This window comes from Xenopus tropicalis, chromosome 3, assembly GCF_000004195.4.
Source record: "Xenopus tropicalis strain Nigerian chromosome 3, UCB_Xtro_10.0, whole genome shotgun sequence".
In the NCBI taxonomy this organism is placed as follows: Eukaryota; Metazoa; Chordata; class Amphibia; order Anura; family Pipidae; genus Xenopus; species Xenopus tropicalis.
The window spans coordinates 7,335,004-7,359,523 of NC_030679.2; the positions used below are offsets into that span (position 1 = coordinate 7,335,004).

Consider the following 24,520-nt stretch of genomic DNA (forward strand, 5'->3'; position numbering starts at 1 on the left):
GGGAATGCCAGGGGGGCTGTAAGGTGCCACAGACAGTCACTATTTATTAGGCTGGGGGGGGCTGTTTGTGCCTCTGGGTACTGGGAATTCCAGGGGGGCTGTAAGGTGCCACAGACAGTCACTATTTATTGGGCTGGGGGGGGCTGTTTGTGCCTCTGGGTACTGGGGAATGCCAGGGGGGCTGTAAGGTGCCACAGACAGTCACTATTTATTGGGCTGGGGGGGCTGTTTGTGCCTCTGGGTACTGGGAATGCCAGGGGGGCTGTAAGGTGCCACAGACAGTCAGTATTTATTGGGCTGGGGGGGCTGTTTGTGCCTCTGGGTACTGGGAATGCCAGGGGGGCTGTAAGGTGCCACAGACAGTCACTATTTATTGGGCTGGGGGGCTGTTTGTGCCTCTGGGTAGTGGGAATGCCAGGGGGGCTGTAAGGTGCCACAGACAGTCACTATTTATTGGGCTGGGGGGGCTGTTTGTGCCTCTGGGTACTGGGAATGCCAGGGGGGCTGTAAGGTGCCACAGACAGTCACTATTTATTGGGCTGGGGGGGCTGTTTGTGCCTCTGGGTACTGGGAATGCCAGGGGGGCTTTAAGGTGCCACAGACAGTCACTATTTATTGGGCTGGGGGGGCTGTTTGTGCCTCTGGGTACTGGGAATGCCAGGGGGGCTTTAAGGTGCCACAGACAGTCACTATTTATTGGGCTGGGGGGGGCTGTTTGTTCCTCTGGGTACTGGGAATGCCAGGGGGGCTGTAAGGTGCCACAGACAGTCACTATTTATTGGGCTGGGGGGGCTGTTTGTGCCTCTGGGTACTGGGAATGCCAGGGCCAATTCTGAATACTGAAAGTCTATTTTGGGAACACACAATTGGTGCCTGATTAAATAAAAAGAACATTAGTGAATATATCTATAATTCTCTTGGTCCGGTTGGAGGCGGACACTTGGTGCTCAAATATTGATAAAAATACAGTGATTAGATGGATTATATTCTTTCTTTCCACCCTGACCTCCGACCCTGCTCTTTGTAACAGACCCCATTCATCACTGACTGTAGCAATGACTTTCCCATTCTAATTCACACACATGTGTTGGGTGTCTGACTGCCCGATGCTCTGTTTGCATGACATTCGATCCAACCCCCCCCTCCCCATCACCAACCAGTTGTTTCACTAAATTATGCATTTTATCCCTTGCTTGTTCCAGAGCATCACCGTGGGAGGAGCGGTTGCCTAACGATAGCCAATGGGAGGCAGGGTGAGGTGGGAGAGGCAGAGACAGCAGGCGAATGTGATGCAGAAGGCTGGATGGTGCTGCACAGACACTGCCGTCGCTGCTGCCGTCTGATGTATCAGGAAGCAACACAAGGTAAGAGGCCACAACAGAGAATGAAATGGATATGGGGACCCCCTTCTTTCTAAGGAATCCCTCCCCCCAGTCATACAGGCATCAAGGGACCCAGGAGGGATGGGTTGCTGCTGATGCTGCTTATTGGGAAGCAATGGAATAATGGAAAGGTCCAATAGGAATTCACATTTAGATCGTTAGCTCTGCGCGCATGGTTCTGTTGGTATATAAGAAGGAGGGTATGCTGGGGGGCCCGGGCACGGAGGGACACACTGTTGCGTGTAGAAACTCTTCCGATGGGTTTTGCACCACAGATCGTAGGGGGGCAAATGATACGTTACTACACTGTGTAATACCTGATATGGTTATGGCTTTGAGTTCTTCTACAGCAGAAGGGCCACAGGTTGGGGGCCCCCATGTTTGCTCAGTTGTCTGTTTATCTTGTATCTAATTCTCTGTATAATTCTGCCTTTATATCAGTCAGTTTGCATTGAATCTTCCCATATAAATAGAACAGATTTAACTGATATAGGGAGACACAGGTTGTCCTTTCATGCCTGTCGTTATTAATTAGCGCAGGGCTGGGATGTGTTATTGTTATTATTTATTTATTTATAAAGCGCCAACATATCCCGCAGCGCTGTACAATAAGTGGGTTTCATACATTGGGCATACAGAGTAACATATAAAGCAACCAATAACCGATACAGGAGGTGAAGGGAGCCCTGCCCAAAAGAGCTTACACTCTACAAGGAGTAACATATAAAGCAACCAATAACCGATACAGGAGGGGAAGAGAGCCCTGCCCAAAAGAGCTTACACTCTACAAGGAGTAACATATAAAGCAACCAATAACCGATACAAGAGGTGAAGGGAGCCCTGCCCAAAAGAGCTTACACTCTACAAGGAGTAACATATAAAGCAATCAGTAACCAATACAGGAGGGGAAGAGAGCCCTGCCCAAAAGAGCTTACACTCTACAAGGAGTAACATATAAAGCAACCAATAACCGATACAGGAGGGGAAGGGAGCCCTGCCCAAAAGAGCTTACACTCTACAAGGAGTAACATATAAAGCAATCAGTAACCAATACAGGAGGGGAAGAGAGCCCTGCCCAAAAGAGCTTACACTCTACAAGGAGTAACATATAAAGCAATCAGTAACCGATACAAGAGGTGAAGAGAGCCCTGCCCAAAAGAGCTTACAATCTACAAGGAGTAACATATAAAGCAATCAGTAACCGATACAGGAGGTGAAGAGAGCCCTGCCCAAAAGAGCTTACAATCTACACCAGAATGCCTAGGGACCTTGGGTATTTGGATCACCTTAAGGGCTACTGAAAAACATATAAACCCAAAAGACACAATGGCAGCTCAGAAAATTCAGTCAAAAAATAATTCTTTGCTTAAATAGGGTCACAGTAGTACCTGTATTCTGCAGCTTTCTGGATAATGAGTTTCCAGATAATAGATTTCATACCTGTTGCCTGCTTAGCATCACCGCTATGTCTGGCAGACATTGTTGCACTGATTGTAATACTGATAGCTTTGTCATCTGCAGTACCTTTACTTGCCAGTAGAGCCGGAAGGTTGTTTCCTCATAGCTGGTAACAGAACAGCGCCACTGTCTATGGTGTTTCCTGCAGGTAGTGCAAGGGATGGTGGATGGATATTCTTGTTGTAAGACATGTCCCCCCTTTATGGGGGCATATGTTAATATTTGTGATATAACATCCTTATTATTATTATTATTATTATTTTCCTGTTGTCTAGTATTTATATGGCAGCATCATATTCTGGAGAGCAGTAGAATGCATGTAAACAGTAATGCAATGCACACTGTGCCTAGGGAATATTCTAATGTAGTTGCAGGGAACCTGGACCTAAGTCTGTCCCTCTCTACACTACTGTTTCTGACTCTTAGGGTGAAGACACACAGAGCTAATAGTAGCAGCTACTTTTTCACGGCTACTGAACGCCAGAAAATCCCCTGCCATAGACAATACTGAGAATTGCCTCTGTTAAAACTCACGTAGAGACAGTTATCAGTAAATGATCAGCATTGTCTGTTTTAGTAGCCACTACAAGTAGCAGCTACTAGTAGCTCTGTGTGTCCTTACCCTTAGGGCTCTGGCACACGGGGAGATTAGTCGGGCGCGACAAAACTCCCTGTTCGCGGGCGACTAATCTCCCCGAGTTGCCTTCACCTGCCATCCCATCGGCGAAAATGTAAGTCGCCGGTGGGATGGCACACGCGGCGGCGCGATTTTGCGCAAATCACCGAAAAAGCCTTGAGAGGCAACTTCGGCGATTTGCGCGAAATCACGCCGCGTGTGCCATCCCACCGGCGACTTACATTTTCGCCGGTGGGATGGCAGGTGAAGGCAACTCGGGGAGATTAGTCGCCTGCGAACAGGGAGTTTTGTCGCGCCCGACTAATCTCCCCGTGTGCCAGAGCCCTTAGGGCCTTAGGTCACACAGGGAGATTAGTCGCCCACGACAAATCTCCCTTGTCACGGGCAACTAGTCTCCCCGAACTACCATCCCACCGGCGAACATGTAAGTCGCCGGTGGGATGGTACACACTGCGCAGGCGATTTCGGCGCATCCACGAAGTTGCCTCGCGAGGCATTTTCGGCGATTTGCCAAAATCGCGCTGCCGTGTGTGCCATCCCGCCAGTGGGATGGCAGTTCGGGGAGATTAGTTGCCCGCGAACAGGGAGATTTGTCGCGGGTGACTAATCTCCCCGTGTGCCAGAGCCCTTAGGGCCGTGGTAGACAGGGAGATTAGCCGCCCACGACAAATCTCACTTGTTGCGGGTGACTAATCTCCCCGATATGCCATCCCACCGGCTCGAATGTAAATTGCCAGTGGGATGGCATATGCGACGCCTCGATTTCCTCGAAATTGCAGAAGTTTGGAGATTTGTCTGTCACAGCCCTTAGGTTGAAGACACACTGAGCTACTAGTAGCAGCTACTTTTTCAAGGCTACTAAACTCCAGAAAATCCCCTGCCATAGACAATACTGAGAATTGCCTCTGCCAAAACACACGTAGAGACAATTATCAGTAAATGATCAGCATTGTCTATTTTAGAAGCCGCGACAAGTAGCTGCTACTAGTAGTTCTGTGTGTCTTCACCCTACAGGTGCCCATACACGTAACCATCCGCTCGCCTGGTGAGGTCGCCAAGCGAGTGGATCTTCTCCCGATATCCCCACCTACGGGCTAATTCGGTCGTTTGGCCCTGGGGCCAAACAATCGAATTAGAATGACTGTTAAGGGTGCAGTCTTTTCGGGGACCGCATCAACAAGCCAATGGGGTCCCCGATCTGATTAAATCTTTCAACCTGCCCGATTGATATCTGCCCGATTTCAGGCCAGATATCGGTCGGGCAGGCCAGTCGTTGCTGCCCCTACACGGGCCAATAAGCTGCCAAATTGGTCCAAGGGACCCATATCAGCAGCTACAATCGGCCTGTGTATGGCCCCTTTAGAATGAAGACACACAGAGCTACTAGTAGCAGCTACTAAAATAGACAATGCTGATCATTTACTGTTAACAGTCTCAACATGACAGGGACCACTGGTTCCTAATTCCACCCTGTTTGTATAAAATAAACTATTTTCTACTTATCGTCCCCATTGGTACTATTACTATACTGTGATACAGCGCAGAGTGTACATTATTACAGTTACAGATCCCTTATCTGGAAAGCCCCAGGTCCCAAGCATTCTGGATAACAGGTCCTATACCTGTATATGAATATTGATACAAGCTCCCCAACCCGCAGCTTTATGGACACAATAAAAATAATAAAAATTACATTTATAAGTATGGCAAACTCGCAGCTCTGTTTACAATGAGCCAATAAACACTTGCATTTAAACGGTGGCAATAAAGGCTGCAGTAATGTGATGGGGGGGGCAATAGAGTGTGGGGGAAAGTGACGGGGGGGGGGGGGGCAGGTGTCAGAAAGAGCCTCGGGATGTCACTTATTGATTTCCATTAAAACCAGGTTTTCCTCACCCCGAGCCTCCGTCCCTCTGTGCTTACAGCCCAAAAGGCACTGACAAGTGAATTCTGATGATCCCACCATGAATTAGCTGCACAGATGCTGGGCACAATGTGACGGGGAGGGGGGGGGGTGTAATTAAAAGCTGTGAGGTGTGAGAAGGAAGGGGGAGGAATTCTGGGAGGCTTGGGAAGGATAAGGAGGGATGGTTCACTAGCACTAACATGAGGGGGGACTTGGGGGGTCCCAGCACCGAGACTACCTGTGTTCGTGTGTAAATGTATATGCATTGTGCTTCCCTGCACATTCCTGTCTTGTGATACATGGTTTTATTACATTATGGACAATAGGCCCCCTACTAATGTCTACTACTATCTAGCCAGTAAATTACCAGCCAGGGCCAGTTATGTAGTTGCTGGTAAATGTATAATCTCCAATGGTAACACCGCCATGTCTCCCCAGTTCCCTCGCAAACTCTCAAACCCTTCCTACTCACCCAATCCGACCTGCCTATGTCTCAGCTCCGCCCCCTTTGTCATCACAGCTCACGTACAGGTACTGTTTTATTATTACAGAGAAAAGGGAATCATTTAACCATTAAATAAACCCAATAGGGCTGTTCTGCCCCCAATAAGGGGTAATTATATCTTAGTTGGGATCAAGTACAGGTACTGTTTTATTATTACAGAGAAAAGGGAATCATTTAACCATTAAATAAACCCAATAGGGCTGTTCTGCCCCCAATAAGGGGTAATTATATCTTAGTTGGGATCAAGTACAGGTACTGTTTTATTATTACAGAGAAAAGGGAATAATTTAACCATTAAATAAACCCAATAGGGCTGTTCTGCCCCAATAAGGGGTAATTATATCTTAGTTGGGATCAAGTACAGGTACTGTTTTATTATTACAGAGAAAAGGGAATCATTTAACCATTAAATAAACCCAATAGGGCTGTTCTGCCCCAATAAGGGGTAATTATATCTTAGTTGGGATCAAGTACAGGTACTGTTTTATTATTACAGAGAAAAGGGAATCATTTAACCATTAAATTAACCCAATAGGGCTGTTCTGCCCCAATAAGGGGTAATTATATCTTAGTTGGGATCAAGTACAGGTACTGTTTTATTATTACAGAGAAAAGGGAATCATTTAACCATGAAATAAACCCAATAGGGCTGTTCTGCCCCAATAAGGGGTAATTATATCTTAGTTGGGATCAAGTACAGGTACTGTTTTATTATTACAGAGAAAAGGGAATCATTTAACCATTAAATAAACCCAACAGGGCTGTTCTGCCCCCAATAAGGGGTAATTATATCTTAACCCCTGCAGCACTATGGTGCTGATTCCTCAGCTGCCAGGGGGCGCTAAGAGCCTCACTCTGAGGGTTATGTGGCTGTTTGTTTTTAATGCCAGCTGGGATCTGTGTATGTTGTGCCAGTCTATTTATACGCGGGTCTGTTTGTCACCGGCACAAGGCTGTCATTTTCTCCCTCTTAGTAAATAAATAATCCCTTATTTGTGTTTCAGGATGGGGTTGGGTTGTTTTGCTGCGGCTGGGGCAGGGTGAGACATGAAAGGGCAAGTTAAGCCTGATAATGGATATATACAGTAAAGGGAAGTAAGAGAGAGAGCACAGAAAAGAAGGAAGAGGATGGAAGAAGAGATGAAAGGAATGAGGGATTGAGGGATGAAGGGAGAATATTCCATGGAAAGGGGAGATAACGGGATTAAATTAGAGGGAAAGGTCAAGCGCAAAGGGAAGATGCAAAATATCAAGCGAGAGCTGCGTAAGTGAAGGAGACAGACATGTAATGTATTGTGACATGCTCACCCTATATATACTGAGCTGCTGTACGGCACTGCCTTGCTGGGAGCTGATTGGGCGGAAGGCTCCGTATGGGTGAGTGGAGCAGCAGGAGGGCACGCCGCAGGGAATCTCCATCCAGCTGAAAGCAGCATTGGGCTGTTCCTTGCTGGTTTTGACTTTTGAAACAATGTAGCAGAAGTCAGCTGGCGCCCGGTGCAGTGTTTCAGGAGTCACAACCAGCAGTGCCGGGCCCCCCTGCTGCCCCAGCGACCACAGGGTCTGCTGTATACATAGTTACGCCACTGGGTAATTCTTCACTATTAACATTTGTATTGCAAATCTAATTCTCTGATTGGCTATTCGGGTGCTCTGATTGGCTAGTCGGGTGCCCTGATTGGCTTGTCGGGTGCTCTGATTGGCTAGTCGGGTACTCTGATTGGCTATTCTGGTGCTCTGATTGGCTAATTGGGTGCTCTGATTGGCTAGTTAGGTCAACATTATAGTATTGTATAATTTAAGACTAGACCAACTTGTAGCCAATAAGAACATTTCTAAAAGCCAAGACTAGATCAACCTGTAGCCAATAAGAACATTACTAAAAGCCAAGACTAGATCAACCTGTAGCCAATAAGAACATTACTAAAAGCCAAGACTAGACCAACCTGTAGCCAATAAGAACATTACTAAAAGCCAAGACTAGACCAACCTGTAGCCAATAAGAACATTACTAAAAGCCAAGACTAGACCAACCTGTAGCCAATAAGAACATTACTATAAGCCAAGACTAGACCAACCTGTAGCCAATAAGAACATTACTAAAAGCCAAGACTAGACCAACCTGTAGCCAATAAGAATATTACTAAAAGCCAAGACTAGACCAACCTGTAGCCAATAAGAACATTACTAAAAGCCAAGACTAGATCAACCTGTAGCCAATAAGAACATTACTAAAAGCCAAGACTAGATCAACCTGTAGCCAATAAGAACATTACTAAAAGCCAAGACTAGATCAACCTGTAGCCAATAAGAACATTACTAAAAGCCACAACTAGACCAACCTGTAGCCAATTAGAACATTACTATATGCCAAGACTAGATCAACCTGTATCCAATAAGAACATTACTATAAGCCAAGACTAGTCCAACCTGTAGCCAATAAGAACATTACTATAAGCCAAGACTAGTCCAACCTGTAGCCAATAAGAACATTACTATAAGCCAAGACTAGTCCAACCTGTAGCCAATAAGAACATTACTATAATCCAAGACTAGTCCAACCTGTCGCCAATTTGAACATTACTATAATCCAAGACTAGACCAACCTGTAGCCAATAAGAACATTACTATAAGCCAAGACTAGTCCAACCTGTAGCCAATAAGAACATTACTATAATCCAAGACTAGACCAACCTGTAGCCAATAAGAACATTACTATAAGCCAAGACTAGACCAACCTGTAGCCAATAAGAACATTACTATAAGCCAAGACTAGTCCAACCTGTAGCCAATAAGAACATTACTATAATCCAAGACTAGACCAACCTGTAGCCAATAAGAACATTACTATAAGCCAAGACTAGACCAACCTGTAGCCAATAAGAACATTACTATAAGCCAAGACTAGACCAACCTGTAGCCAATAAGAACATTACTATAAGCCAAGACTAGTCCAACCTGTAGCCAATAAGCACATTACTAAAAGCCAAGACTAGACCAACCTGTAGCCAATTTGAACATTAGTTCACAGGGATAGACTAAGCTTTAACCAATCAGTGCAGTGGGATATTCCCAGCCTGCGGGCTGTTGCAGGATTGGCCCTTAGTAATGGGGGGGGGGCCCTGAGCTGCCAGTCTGCGTTGCTGTGAGTGACAGGCGGTGCCATTATATAATGCAGGGCCAGAGTGACGCCTGGAGCGGAAATCTAATGCTCCTATATGTGTATAATGTCAAAAAACGTATGTTCTGCAGAGTGCAGGGAAGCATAACGCATGCACATTTACACACGGGTTGGATACGGACGGGCCAGTGCAGCTTCTTGCTAATTCAGCCGATCCAATGGAAAGATCTAGATTCCCAATAAGTTGTTTATTGTCTTCCTGCAAGTTTAGGTAATGATCTTGTTTTCCCCAATTCTCCTTCTCTTTCACATCCCTGAGATGTTTTGGGACTTAGCAGCTGTTCTATTAGCACCTTCTATAAAAAGATCTCATTGTTAACTGTCGAATAAAATTGCCAGCTTGAGTCACGCGGCTGCCAATCGGTGAGATCCTCACAGCACCCAACCCCTTCAAACCTCTCAAGCTCAGACTTAAAGGGGAACTTCAACCAGAAACTGTGTTTGCTTAATGTAGGAAATATCATTCCAAGCAGCTCCCCAATATCCATTCATCCCTCATTCTCACTGGGTTTATAGTTATGTGTAACTGTCACTGTGTCTGTCCCTTTCCCTTCCCTGCACTGCTGGTTCTGACTCCTGATACAACTCCCCAATATCCATTCATTCCTCATTCTCACTGGGTTTATAGTTATGTGTAACTGTCACTGTGTCTGTCCCTTTCCCTTCCCTGCACTGCTGGTTCTGACTCCTGATACAACTCCCCAATATCCATTCATTCCTCATTCTCACTGGGTTTATAGTTATGTGTAACTGTCACTGTGTCTGTCCCTTTCCCTTCCCTGCACTGCTGGTTCTGACTCCTGATACAACTCCCCAATACCCATTCATTCCTCATTCTCGCTGGGTTTATAGTTATGTGTAACTGTCACTGTGTCAGTCCCTTTCCCTTCCCTGCACTGCTGGTTCTGACTCCTGATACAACTCCCCAATATCCATTCATCCCTCATTCTCACTGGGTTTATAGTTATGTGTAACTGTCACTGTGTCTGTCCCTTTCCCTTCCCTGCACTGCTGGTTCTGACTCCTGATACAACTCCCCAATATCCATTCATTCCTCATTCTCACTGGGTTTATAGTTATGTGTAACTGTCACTGTGTCTGTCCCTTTCCCTTCCCTGCACTGCTGGTTCTGACTCCTGATACAACTCCCCAATATCCATTCATCCCTCATTCTCACTGGGTTTATAGTTATGTGTAACTGTCACTGTGTCTGTCCCTTTCCCTTCCCTGCACTGCTGGTTCTGACTCCTGATACAACTCCCCAATATCCATTCATCCTCATTCTCACTGGGTTTATAGTTATGTGTAACTGTCACTGTGTCTGTCCCTTTCCCTTCCCTGCACTGCTGGTTCTGACTCCTGATACAACTCCCCAATATCCATTCATCCCTCATTCTCACTGGGTTTATAGTTATGTGTAACTGTCACTGTGTCTGTCCCTTTCCCTTCCCTGCACTGCTGGTTCTGACTCCTGATACAACTCCCCAATATCCATTCATCCCTCATTCCCACTGGGTTTATAGTTATGTGTAACTGTCACTGTGTCTGTCCCTTTCCCTTCCCTGCACTGCTGGTTCTGACTCCTGATACAGCTCCCCAATATCCATTCATCCCTTATTCCCACTGGGTTTATAGTTATGTGTAACTGTCACTGTGTCTGTCCCTTTCCCTTCCCTGCACTGCTGGTTCTGACTCCTGATACAACTCCCCAATATCCATTCATCCCTCATTCTCACTGGGTTTATAGTTATGTGTAACTGTCACTGTGTCTGTCCCTTTCCCTTCCCTGCACTGCTGGTTCTGACTCCTGATACAACTCCCCAATATCCATTCATTCCTCATTCTCACTGGGTTTATAGTTATGTGTAACTGTCACTGTGTCTGTCCCTTTCCCTTCCCTGCACTGCTGGTTCTGACTCCTGATACAACTCCCCAATACCCATTCATTCCTCATTCTCACTGGGTTTATAGTTATGTGTAACTGTCACTGTGTCTGTCCCTTTCCCTTCCCTGCACTGCTGGTTCTGACTCCTGATACAACTCCCCAATATCCATTCATCCCTCATTCTCACTGGGTTTATAGTTATGTGTAACTGTCACTGTGTCTGTCCCTTTCCCTTCCCTGCACTGCTGGTTCTGACTCCTGATACAACTCCCCAATACCCATTCATTCCTCATTCTCACTGGGTTTATAGTTATGTGTAACTGTCACTGTGTCTGTCCCTTTCCCTTCCCTGCACTGCTGGTTCTGACTCCTGATACAACTCCCCAATACCCATTCATTCCTCATTCTCACTGGGTTTATAGTTATGTGTAACTGTCACTGTGTCTGTCCCTTTCCCTTCCCTGCACTGCTGGTTCTGACTCCTGATACAACTCCCCAATATCCATTCATCCCTCATTCTCACTGGGTTTATAGTTATGTGTAACTGTCACTGTGTCTGTCCCTTTCCCTTCCCTGCACTGCTGGTTCTGACTCCTGATACAACTCCCCAATACCCATTCATTCCTCATTCTCACTGGGTTTATAGTTATGTGTAACTGTCACTGTGTCTGTCCCTTTCCCTTCCCTGCACTGCTGGTTCTGACTCCTGATACAACTCCCCAATACCCATTCATTCCTCATTCTCACTGGGTTTATAGTTATGTGTAACTGTCACTGTGTCTGTCCCTTTCCCTTCCCTGCACTGCTGGTTCTGACTCCTGATACAACTCCCCAATACCCATTCATTCCTCATTCTCACTGGGTTTATAGTTATGTGTAACTGTCACTGTGTCTGTCCCTTTCCCTTCCCTGCACTGCTGGTTCTGACTCCTGATACAACTTCCCACTGTACCATAATGGACTGTATAATGTAATGAGTCGGGCGGCGGGGCAGTAGCCAGCTGCCTTGGGTTAATAGCAATAAAGAATGAATAGCCCTGAAGGGACAGGACCGGCCTGGCTGCAGGAGCAGTCGCTGCTATTGTGAGTAACTGTAACAGCTCAGCAGTTGTATTTAGATGATGAGAAGCTCTGGATAGAGATGGACATAAAGGAGAGATTTATGGATACAGAGTGGGGCCCTGAGAAGAAGTAATTACATAACACAGACTGCCCTGCTCTGGGGTTTATGCATTTCCTGCAGATAGACAAGTAAATACTTCTTGGTTCTACCCCCCCCCCCTCCTGTGAAAGCATCAATGCATCCATTTGCTTTGTTCTGCCAGATCCAGGCTCTTACTATTGTCTTATAAGCTAAAAAGGTCAGGCAATAACTGCATGGCCCGGGGCCCCCCAGCAAAAGATAAATAAAAACAATTCAGCAGGAACAGCCCTCTAAGTTTGCTCATAGCCTGTACAGAGAGATACCATAAAACTATGGCACATAGGGATTCCCCTGTACTAAGCACAATTCAGCAGGAACAGCCCCCTAAGTTTGCTCATAGCCTGTACAGAGAGATACCATAAAACTATGGCACATAGGGATTCCCCTGTACTAAGCACAATTCAGCAGGAACAGCCCCCTAAGTTTGCCCATAGCCTGTACAGAGAGATACCATAAAACTATGGCACATAGGGATTCCCCTGTACTAAGCACAATTCAGCAGGAACAGCCCCCTAAGTTTGCTCATAGCCTGTACAGAGAGATACCATAAAACTATGGCACATAGGGATTCCCCTGTACTAAGCACAATTCAGCAGGAACAGCCCCCTAAGTTTGCTCATAGCCTGTACAGAGAGATACCATAAAACTATGGCACATAGGGATTCCCCTGTACTAAGCACAATTCAGCAGAAACAGCCCCCTAAGTTTGTTCATAGCCTGTACAGAGAGATACCATAAAACTATGGCACATAGGGATTCCCCTGTACTAAGCACAATTCAGCAGGAACAGCCCCCTAAGTTTGCTCATAGCCTGTACAGAGAGATACCATAAAACTATGGCACATAGGGATTCCCCTGTACTAAGCACAATTCAGCAGGAACAGCCCCCTAAGTTTGCTCATAGCCTGTACAGAGAGATACCATAAAACTATGGCACATAGGGATTCCCCTGTACTAAGCACAATTCAGCAGGAACAGCCCCCTAAGTTTGCTCATAGCCTGTACAGAGAGATACCATAAAACTATGGCACATAGGGATTCCCCTGTACTAAGCACAATTCAGCAGGAACAGCCCCCTAAGTTTGCTCATAGCCTGTACAGAGAGATACCATAAAACTATGGCACATAGGGATTCCCCTGTACTAAGCACAATTCAGCAGGAACAGCCCCCTAAGTTTGCTCATAGCCTGTACAGAGAGATACCATAAAACTATGGCACATAGGGATTCCCCTGTACTAAGCACAATTCAGCAGGAACAGCCCCCTAAGTTTGCTCATAGCCTGTACAGAGAGATACCATAAAACTATGGCACATAGGGATTCCCCTGTACTAAGCACAATTCAGCAGGAACAGCCCCCTAAGTTTGCTCATAGCCTGTACAGAGAGATACCATAAAACTATGGCACATAGGGATTCCCCTGTACTAAGCACAATTCAGCAGGAACAGCCCCCTAAGTTTGCTCATAGCCTGTACAGAGAGATACCATAAAACTATGGCACATAGGGATTCCCCTGTACTAAGCACAATTCAGCAGGAACAGCCCCCTAAGTTTGCTCATAGCCTGTACAGAGAGATACCATAAAACTATGGCACATAGGGATTCCCCTGTACTAAGCACAATTCAGCAGGAACAGCCCCCTAAGTTTGCTCATAGCCTGTACAGAGAGATACCATAAAACTATGGCACATAGGGATTCCCCTGTACTAAGCACAATTCAGCAGGAACAGCCCCCTATGTTTGCTCATAGCCTGTACAGAGAGATACCATAAAACTATGGCACATAGGGATTCCCCTGTACTAAGCACAATTCAGCAGGAACAGCCCCCTAAGTTTGCTCATAGCCTGTACAGAGAGATACCATAAAACTATGGCACATAGGGATTCCCCTGTACTAAGCACAATTCAGCAGGAACAGCCCCCTATGTTTGCTCATAGCCTGTACAGAGAGATACCATAAAACTATGGCACATAGGGATTCCCCGGTACTAAGCACAATTCGAGTTATTCAAGATGTGACTCCTGGGAATAATAGGGACAGTTCGGTAGTTGATGGATCATTACAGTTACAGCGCAGTTCCCGGGGCTGGTTGATTTAGTACGTGCCTTCGCCAGATATAAATTATAGGATGTATTAAAATGCTCCCAGCGGTTGTTCCGATGGCCGTACCCAAATCCAGACTGGAGCGCGAGGCTTCTCTGCATTTTGTACTGTAAATGAATGACATTCAGGCAGCGCCAAGCTGGGTCCGAACCCGTTTGTCAGCTAGTGGGACATTTATACTGACGCACGCAATGTATTATTTAATAGATTCTTATGTAACTACATGTACTGGCACTCTACTGATTTATTCTGGGGCGGGGGAACCTATGTATATCTGGGGGCTGCAGAGCAGGGATGCACAGCCTGGAGTATACTGTTGGACTGCAACTCCCACACAAAGGTTGTTAAGGGATGCTGGGAGCTGCAGGTTGGATGTTCCTGCCCTTTAGCCAGTCCCCATCCCTCACCATCTTGTCCTACTGTAACCAACCTATCCTACTGTCTCCATCTTGCCCTGCTGTCTCAATCTTGCCTTACTGTTTCCATCTTGCCCTACTGACTCCATCTTGCCCTACTGTCTCCATCTTGCCCTACTGACTCCATCTTGCCCTACTGTCTCCATCTTGTCCTACTGTCTCCATCTTGCCCTACTGTCTCCATCTTGCCCTACTGTCTCCATCTTGTCCTACTGTCTCCATCTTGCTCTACTGTCTCCATCTTGCCCTACTGTCTCCATCTTGTCCTACTGTCTCCATCTTGCCCTACTGTCACCATCTTGCCCTACTGTCACCATCTTGCCCTACTGACTCCATCTTGTCCTACTGTCTCCACCTTGCCCTACTGTCTCCATCTTGCCCTATTGTCTCCATCTTGCCCTACTGTCTCCATCTTGCCCTACTGTCTCCATCTTGCCCTACTGTCTCCATCTTGCCCTACTGTCTCCATCTTGCCCTACTGTCTCCATCTTGCCCTACTGTCTCCATCTTGCCCTACTGTCTCCATCTTGCCCTACTGTCACCATCTTGTCCTACTGTCTCCATCTTGCCCTACTGTCTCCATCTTGCCCTACTGTCTCCATTTTGCCCTACTGTCTCCATTTTGCCCTACTGTCTCCATCTTGCCCTACTGTCTCCATCTTGCCCTAGTGTCACCATCTTGTCCTACTGTCTCCATCTTGCTCTACTGTCTCCATCTTTCTCTACTGTCTCCATCTTGCCCTACTGTCTCCATCTTGCCCTACTGTCTCCATCTTGCCCTACTGTCTCCATCTTGCCCTACTGTCTCCATCTTGCCCTACTGTCTCCATCTTACCCTACTGTCTCCATCTTGTTTTACTGTCTCCATCTTACCCTACTGTCTGCATCTTGTTTTACTGTCTCCATCTTGCCCTACTGTCTCCATCTTGTTTTACTGTCTCCATCTTACCCTACTGTCTCCATCTTGTTTTACTGTCTCCATCTTACCCTACTGTCTGCATCTTGTTTTACTGTCTCCATCTTGCCCTACTGTCTCCATCTTGTTTTACTGTCTCCATCTTACCCTACTGTCTCCATCTTGTTTTACTGTCTCCATCTTACCCTACTGTCTCCATCTTGTTTTACTGTCTCCATCTTACCCTACTGTCTCCATCTTACCCTACTGTCTCCATCTTACCCTACTCTTCTCATCTTTCTATACTATTTCCATCTTGCCGTATGGGTCCCATCTTGCCCCACTGTCTTAATCCTGCCCTATGGTTCCTATCTTGCACTACTCTTCCCATCTTTTTGTACTGTTTCCATTTTACCCTACTTTTCTCATCTTTCCATAGTATTTCCATCTTGCCCTATGGTTCCTCTCTGCTCTTCTTCATTTCTAGTGTTTCCATCTTGCCCTACTCTTCCCATCTTTCCCTGCTGTCTCCATTTTTTCCTACTGCTTCCATCTTTCCCTTACTCTTCCTATCTTTCTCTACTGTTTCCATTTTGCCCTACTCTTCATATCTTGCCCTACTCTTCCCATCTTTTTTGTACTGTTTCCATTTTACCCTACTTTTCTCATCTTTCCATAGTATTTCCATCTTGCTCTATGGTTCCTATCTACTCTTCTCCATTTCTACTGCTTCCATCTTTCCCTTACTCTTCCTATCTTTCTCTACTGTTTCCATTTTGCCCTACTCTTCATATCTTGCCCTGCAGTTGGCACATTTCCCTACTTTTTTTTGCACCCTCTTGCCCTACTTGTCCTACTTTACCTGCTGCCCCTCTGTGGATCTCCTGAAGGTGCCGGTGCTATTTCCGTGCCGGCATATTAGTGGGTGCCACAGAGCATGGGTGCTTACTTACATCAGCGGTGCCATTTTGTCAGGGGAATAAATAGCTCTGACGATATAATGGCTGCAGGAATTTCACAACATTTTGTGTGTGTCAGACCCCATAGGAAACACAGTCAATATGAATATTTAAAGAGTCATTCAGTTGGCAAAATGGAAGCCTGACAAATGGCACAGCGTGTATCTGTCAGATTAGAGCCATGGCAATGACAGACTGAGGCTTAGTAGCACAATGGGACCTGACAGTAGCCGGGGTGGTAATGGGGCTTGGATCCACCGAGGAGTAAAGCCTTAGGGGCCCTGGTACCTACAGACCCGAGCTGGGCTGCTGAAGAACCAAGGGATCTCCCCATTGGCACTGACCCTATGTAATAACTGTGAGAGTGGGCCCAGTGTGCCAAGTTCTGGTGGGCCCAGCCCTGTGTGTATGGGAAGGGATCTTGGCCATGTAAGCTGGGAAGGCTGTTATATAACGACTTGCGTACGGCAGCGCTTAACACTAACTCTCCGATTTGCAGCAAACAATTAAATCTAATCACAGACTGTTGCCTGCCAATGGATCTGCCCCTCCCTGGGTGTAATTACAGCTCTCACAGCAGCAGTCTCACCCTCATATCGGCAGCACATACCCTCTGACTTGATTACCCACCTAATTATAGGCAGCCATTGTGCAAAGTGGCGGGTGGGAGCCACTGAGGGATGCTGGGTAGGGATGGGGCAGGGGGACAATCGGCAGCCTAAAAAAATTAGAAAAAAACTCCTATTTAATTCTTGATTCCTAATGCACTTATTTATACTGCATTATAAAAGTAGTTTACCTTTAAAATAATGGGGTTAGTTTACCTTTAATCTTGTACTGTTATGTAGACCAGTGCTGTCCAACTTCTGTGGTACTGAGGGCCGGGTTTTGCTTTTCTGACCTGCATGGTGGAAGCCAGTTTTGACCACTCCCCTTTTTTAAACCACACCCACTTCAAACTACACCCATGTTATCACAAGAGCTTTTAAGACCAAACCCACATTAATGGTGGTAGCGCCGCAAAACCCCAATGGTTGGTGCTCACTGCTCCCCTTCATTCATATGTGAAAGAATTATATTATCTCATATTAAGACACACCCTTAAATCTATATGGCTCCTCCTCCCCTGTGGATAGCACAGCAACCCCCAGCTCATACTTACACACCTAAGGGACCATTTAATGGCTATTTCCAACTACTAACAAACATCCAGAACTAACCCTGCCGGATTTACCTACCACAGGCAGCATAGGGCAGGCAGAGTATGGAACACACAGGCAGCATAGGGCAGTTAGAGTATGGAACACACAGGCAGCATAGGGCATGCAGAGCATGGCACACACAGGCAGCATAGGACAGGCAGCATAGGGCAGGCAGAGTATGGCACACACAGGCAGCATAGGGCATGCAGAGTATGGGACACACAGGCAGCATAGGGCAGGCAGAGTATGGCACACACAGGCAGCATAGGGCAGGCAGAGTATGGCACACACAGGCAGCATAGGGCAGGCAGAGTATGGAACACACAGGCAGCATAGGGCAGGCAGAGTATGGCACACACAGGCAGCATAGGGCAGGCAGAGTATGGCACACACAGGCAGCATAGGACAGGCAGCATAGGGCAGGCAGAGTATGGCACACACAGGCAGCATAGGGCATGCAGAGTATGGCACACACAGGCAGCATAGGGCAGGCAGAGTATGGCACACACAGGCAGCATAGGGCAGGCGGAGTATGGCACACACAGGCACCATAGGGCAGGCGGAGTATGGCACACACAGGCACCATAGGGCAGGCGGAGTATGGCACACACAGGCAGCATAGGGCAGGCGGAGTATGGCACACACAGGCAGCATAGGGCAGGCAGAGTATGGCACACACAGGCAGCATAGGGCAGGCAGAGTATGGCACACACAGGCAGCATAGGGCAGGCAGAGTATGGCACACACAGGCAACATAGGGCAGGCAGAGACATTTTGCAACTGATCTTCACTTTTTATGTTTTTGTGGATTTTGAATGATTTCACTTATTGCTTCCAGTTCAGACTGTTGGCAGCTATCTAGTTGCTAGGGGTCCAGCTTACTCTAGCAACCAGGCAGCCAGGTGGGATAAAGATAAGGAAGATAAGGAATAAAAAGTAACAATAACCGAAAAGCCGAGTATTCTGTATGTATGACCGCTCCCCTTTAAGCATTTGACCAATAGTACATGGGGCTATTTTGGGCATCTGTTTAAGCACCCTAGAAACAGTCCCCCATAGACTTGTACTACTCTGTTGCAGTAGTTTGGGTGCTTTTCGAGGGGGTTGCAATGTAGGTGTATGGGTGCCCAGAAGCCCTGTGTGCCATTACCCATAGCCAGGCAGTTTAAATACAGAGATCAGATAAAACAAGGCTTCCGCTGCCTTTCTCTCTTTCCATTGTCTCCGTTGCTCAGATTCTAATCGCTGAGCCTCAGACGTGAAGCAGAAGCAATAAATTCCCTTTTAGACAGGAGCAAACGCCATTTATTGCCCTGTCATCCCCGGGACTCCAGCAGCAGTGACTGCCTGTCCAACCGATGAACTCTCGCTGGCAGATATTGAAGGTAGCAGAGCTGTCTCATTGCACAGGGAGCCGATAGCAATTCCAGCCAAGGCCTATAGCAGCCATTGGGCTCAATGCAAAGTCAGGCAGAGATTCTCTAATGAATCTGGATCTAAAGTGGAATAAGGCAAGCAGGGTGGGAAGTCATTTAGTGCAGAACAGGGTTCAAAAAGGGAAAAATATGCTGTTTTTTGCACTCCAAAACCGAGTCTTCACCCTATGAATACAGTGCTGCCTGTGTTTAGTATTGCTGTATTCATGGCAGGCAGGTAGGGGAGACATGAAGACATCCCTCCTCTTGCTCCTTACCTGTCCCATTATTTACATTGTATCCAGACAAACAAGTTAGGGAGCACCCACAACCAGTGCATACTCACCTAGTACCAGATTAAAGGGGACGTAAACCCTGCTGCACTGCTCAACCACACTTTATTAGTTGTATCCGGACTACAAATCCCAGAATAATGTAACATATAATGAAGGGTGAGGCATGCTGGGAGCTGTAGTCCAGCAACATCAGGGTTGGATTCTTAAAGCAATATTGCCCAATAAAACTGCATTAAAATGCAAGAAATCCCCCAATGAGAATCCCAGCTGATGTGAGTAAATCTGGCTCCCTGTTCTCTGTTCCTGCAATTGGAGTTGGGAGCAATAAGCACAGTTTCCCAGCACTGAACAAGTCTGTCCCTTTATCCCCATGTCTGATTCCTGTGCCATATAATGACGGGAAAATGCCATCATTATCTCTATATGTAAGGTACCAGCAAGATGGCCGACACAGTGCTGGGAATCAGCATTCTCATTGGTCACTTCTCTTGCATTTATAATGAGATATTTAGTCAGTAGAATTCTCATTGGTGAATTTTATTGCATCTATAATTGAATTTTTTGGCAACTTCTATAGATAACTAGGGGGCGCAGTGGGACAATGCTGTGGTTGGGTTTATAACGCCTTTATGTATAAAGGGCTATCTCCCCTTTAAATGACCACCTTTAGCTTGAGAGGGATATTCTGAGATATTTTCCCTGTCTGATGAATTTTGGATGGGACTAATCTCTCATTGGAATATGAACAGTAACGTGATTTGCAGGTTGGCTGGGGGGGGGGGGGGGCACTGCAGCATAAATAACATTTATATATCAAGAATCAATGTGGTTCAATCTGCTAAAAAGCTACAGTGTTGCAGTATGGGGGAAGCAGGATTTAGTGCTGAGTCAGCCTTTCCTTGGCCGGTCAAAAGCATAACTAGAAATAACTGGGCCCCACCGCTTCATGTTTTAAACCCCCAAACCAGGGCCTTCCGTAACTACGAAGCTCTCAGGAGCTGCCATATCTGTTTTGGCACCCCTAAAATTTAACTTTATATTTCTAACCAAACTTGAAGGGCACAGATTGTGCCAAAGGACAGAATAGACGATGCAGAACGTGCTGCAGATATGGCGGGGTGCCCGGCAGCGTGGCTACATGCCAACCTATTTCCATCACATAGACAGTGTATGGCACGGTGCACAATTATGGGAACAAACGGAAGGGGGGCATTACAACTACAAGTCCCAGCAGCCCTTCAGCAGCCTCAGCCTTGCTGTGTTATGGGCCAATAATAATGATAATAATACTGTAATAATAATGGAACTTTGCTTACAGCAAAAACAAATAATTGTCAGTGCCCCTCTGTTGGTATGAGGTATTTTTTATTTAATATGGGGGTGCTTCAGGGGGGGCTACAGGGTCAGACTGGGCCACCTAGACACTGGGAAATATCCCAGTAGGCCCAGGCGGCCCAGAACCTTGCCGGCGCTCCCTCTGCCCGACCGTTCCTCCACTGATATGTTAAATTTACACACGCTCAGGGGAGGACGTTGGGTGGGGGACCCTGCGGGGGTTTAGGGGGGGTTATGGGATGTGGCTGGCGTGGGCCCTGGGGGGCTATAGCCATCTGGTGGTGCCCCGGGGCCTCTTTTTAGAAGAGCAGGGTGCATTTTGGAGCGCAATTGTCACTATATACATGACATAGGCAGGGCATATTAGGGCATCCCCAAGCAAGTACATTGTGCCACATGTGCTATTTACAGTGTTGGGGTTCAATTATCAGTACATGAACCTTATGCCATCCATCCAGTCACTTGCCAGGGTTGTGCACTGTTACCTCCATAAGCCATCACCCCTCTGGCATGCATTGTCATTCATCCCCCCTCCTCACTATTACCCCCTCACTAACCCTAACCCAGTGATCCCCAACCAGTAGCTCAGGGGCAACATGTTGCTCCCCAACCCCTTGGATGTTGCTCTCAGTGCCCCCAAACCAGGGAGTTATTTTTGAATTCCTGACTTGGGGGCAAGTTTTGGTTGAATAAAAACAAGATTTCCTACCAAATAAAGCCCCCTGTAAGCTGATAGGGTGCATAGAGGCCCCTAATAGCCAATCACAGCCCTTATTTGGCTCCTCCATGAACTTTTATGGTGCTTGTGTTGCTCCCCAAGTCTTTTTACATTTGACGAGTAAGAAAGGTTGGGGACCCCTGCCCTTACCCTAGCCCTAACCCTAAAAGGCTAACCCTAACACCTTAGGGCTAGAGTTAAAGATAGGGTGGATGATCCAGGAGGGCTAAGCAGAGGAGGCGGAAAGATGGCCGGAGGAGACCTGATGGCTGAGGTAGGAGTTCAGACTCCTCCCTCCTAAATACCTGTTTTTGTATCCAATTACAGTCCCACATACAAAACTCAGAGCTCTGCATTGAAACTGAGGTTGCTATTCTAACTACGCTCATAGGAGGGGGCTTTAACCCTCTGTGCCCCTGTAATCACTCAGCTCAGTCACAGGTAAGCACGAGACATCAGCGCTGCCCACAGACTCTCACCAGAGGCTCTTATCCGGGCGCCCAAGGCTGCCCCCATTGCCTGATCTAAGCTGTGTACTCCACAATAGCAACAGGAGAGGTGCATTGAAATAACCTTCTAACCTTCTAACTATCTTAGTTGGGATCAAGTACAGGAACTGTTTTATTATTACAGAGAAAAAGGAATCATTTAACCATTAAATAAACCCAATAGGGCTGTTCTGCCCCAATAAGGGGTAATTATATCTTAGTTGGGATCAAGTACAGGTACTGTTTTATTATTACAGAGAAAAGGGAATCATTTAACCATTAAATAAACCCAATAGGGCTGTTCTGCCCCAATAAGGGGTAATTATATCTTAGTTGGGATCAAGTACAGGTACTGCTTTATTATTACAGAGAAAAGGGAATCATTTAACCATTAAATAAACCCAATAGGGCTGTTCTGCCCCAATAAGGGGTAATTATATCTTAGTTGGGATCAAGTACAGGTACTGTTTTATTATTACAGAGAAAAGGGAATCATTTAACCATTAAATAAACCCAATAGGGCTGTTCTGCCCCCAATAAGGGGTAATTATATCTTAGTTGGGATCAAGTACAGGTACTGTTTTATTATTACAGAGAAAAGGGAATCATTTAACCATTAAATAAACCCAATAGGGCTGTTCTGCCCCAATAAGGGGTAATTATATCTTAGTTGGGATCAAGTACAGGTACTGCTTTATTATTACAGAGAAAAGGGAATCATTTAACCATTAAATAAACCCAATAGGGCTGTTCTGCCCCAATAAGGGGTAATTATATCTTAGTTGGGATCAAGTACAGGTACTGTTTTATTATTACAGAGAAAAGGGAATCATTTAACCATTAAATAAACCCAATAGGGCTGTTCTGCCCCCAATAAGGGGTAATTATATCTTAGTTGGGATCAAGTACAGGTACTGTTTTATTATTACAGAGAAAAGGGAATCATTTAACCATTAAATAAACCCAACAGGGCTGTTCTGCCCCAATAAGGGGTAATTATATCTTAGTTGGGATCAAGTACAGGTACTGTTTTATTATTACAGAGAAAAGGGAATCATTTAACCATTAAATAAACCCAATAGGGCTGTTCTGCCCCAATAAGGGGTAATTATATCTTAGTTGGGATCAAGTACAGGAACTGTTTTATTATTACAGAGAAAAGGGAATCATTTAACCATTAAATAAACCCAATAGGGCTGTTCTGCCCCCCAATAAGGGGTAATTATATCTTAGTTGGGATCACGTACAGGAACTGTTTTATTATTACAGAGAAAAGGGAATCATTTAACCATTAAATAAACCCAATAGGACTGTTCTGCCCCAATAAGGGGTAATTATATCTTAGTTGGGATCAAGTACAGGTACTGTTTTATTATTACAGAGAAAAGGGAATCATTTAACCATTAAATAAACCCAATAGGGCTGTTCTGCCCCAATAAGGGGTAATTATATCTTAGTTGGGATCAAGTACAGGTACTGTTTTATTATTACAGAGAAAAGGGAATCATTTAACCATTAAATAAACCCAATAGGGCTGTTCTGCCCCAATAAGGGGTAATTATATCTTAGTTGGGATCAAGTACAGGTACTGTTTTATTATTACAGAGAAAAGGGAATCATTTTTAAAAATTAGAATTATTTGCTTATAATGGAGTCTATGGGGGACAGCCTTTCAGTAATTTGAACTGGGTTTCCAGATAACGGATCCGATACCTGTACCAAATTGCCAATCATAGCTCTTCTTTGGCACCCATGGGTCTTTATTCATGATTGTGTTGCTCCCCAACACTTTTTCCATTTGAATGAGGCTCTTGTGCATAAAAGTTTGGGGGTGTCAGAGGATGCTGGGAGTTGTAGTGCTACAGTTTAATGCCCCTTTTTTATATATTTTGCCCTAGTTTTATACCAGCAGCTCATGCTATTAAAAGCCTGCTCTGAAACGGCTGCCTTGTCACATAGTTACATAATTAGTGGTTTAAAAAACGCAACTGTCCATCAAGTCGGGCCCCCTCCCGTGTAGCCCCCATTATCCGCTAACAGCCCTGCAGTTTTAATCTCCGTGCCACCAGTTAATGGCTTTACCCCCAGCTCAGATAATACAAAAGCTTCTATGGACGGAAATAAACATCAATGCCGAAAGGCTCAATGTTACACCCTCCCAGCTTGTACCCCCCTCTCCCTGTGCCTCCGGCACGGAAATATAAATAGCTGGGTAAGGGCTGTCACTGTACCATTAATATTCCATGTACTGTGCGCTGTGTGATAAATGGGAAGTGTTTTATGTCCTCAGTGCAAATACTGTGTGTGGCAGTGTTATTTATTCATGTGCTTGTATATCTCCAGCCTCCCAGCACTTCTGGGGGAATGTCTCTAGGATGGGAATATATATATTCTATATAAACATATAGTAGGGGGTACAATATCTCTTATAACACGAGTGATACTCAGAGTTCCCTGTATAACTCAGCCTGCAGCCTTGTGCCTTTATATGGGGGGCACAGAACCCCTCAGTGACTGCTAATATCCTTATCATT

The 24,520-nt window shown here is 45.9% G+C and overlaps 1 protein-coding gene across 1 annotated transcript in view; it reads left to right on the forward strand.

Annotated features, from left to right (window-relative positions):
• The first annotated feature begins 1,310 nt into the window (after positions 1-1,310).
• The window catches only part of syn3 (synapsin III), a 151,983-nt gene continuing 128,773 nt past the window's right edge, over positions 1,311-24,520 (forward strand). Inside the window, 1 exon segment of the mRNA NM_001130325.1 lies at positions 1,311-1,364. The gene's annotated coding sequence lies outside the window, so the exon portion shown is untranslated.